The sequence below is a fragment of the Myotis davidii genome, unplaced genomic scaffold (assembly GCF_000327345.1).
Source record: "Myotis davidii unplaced genomic scaffold, ASM32734v1 scaffold461, whole genome shotgun sequence".
In the NCBI taxonomy this organism is placed as follows: domain Eukaryota; kingdom Metazoa; phylum Chordata; class Mammalia; order Chiroptera; family Vespertilionidae; genus Myotis; species Myotis davidii.
The window spans coordinates 751,268-751,560 of NW_006295825.1; positions in this window are offsets into that span (position 1 = coordinate 751,268).

Genomic DNA, 293 nt, shown 5'->3' on the forward strand with positions numbered 1-293 from the left:
CCCAAGCTGCCCAGCGCTACAGCTCAGAGGAAGTGAGTCCGAGCACTGGTTCTTTATGAGAAACTGCCTGGGTCTCCAGTAGCCTTCGTATCACTCAGCCAATCCCTGCTGGTTTTTATAGCCCAAACTAGTGGCCCTGTGCACGAAATTTGTGCACAGATAGGGTCCCTACGCCTGGCTGATTATTAGGGCTGATCTATGGGGCAATTGGCAGGGCAATTGGGCGCCCCCTGCTGGCACCTGCCTTGGCTGGCCTGGTGGTGCCTGCTCACCGGCCCTGCCCCCCAATCGCT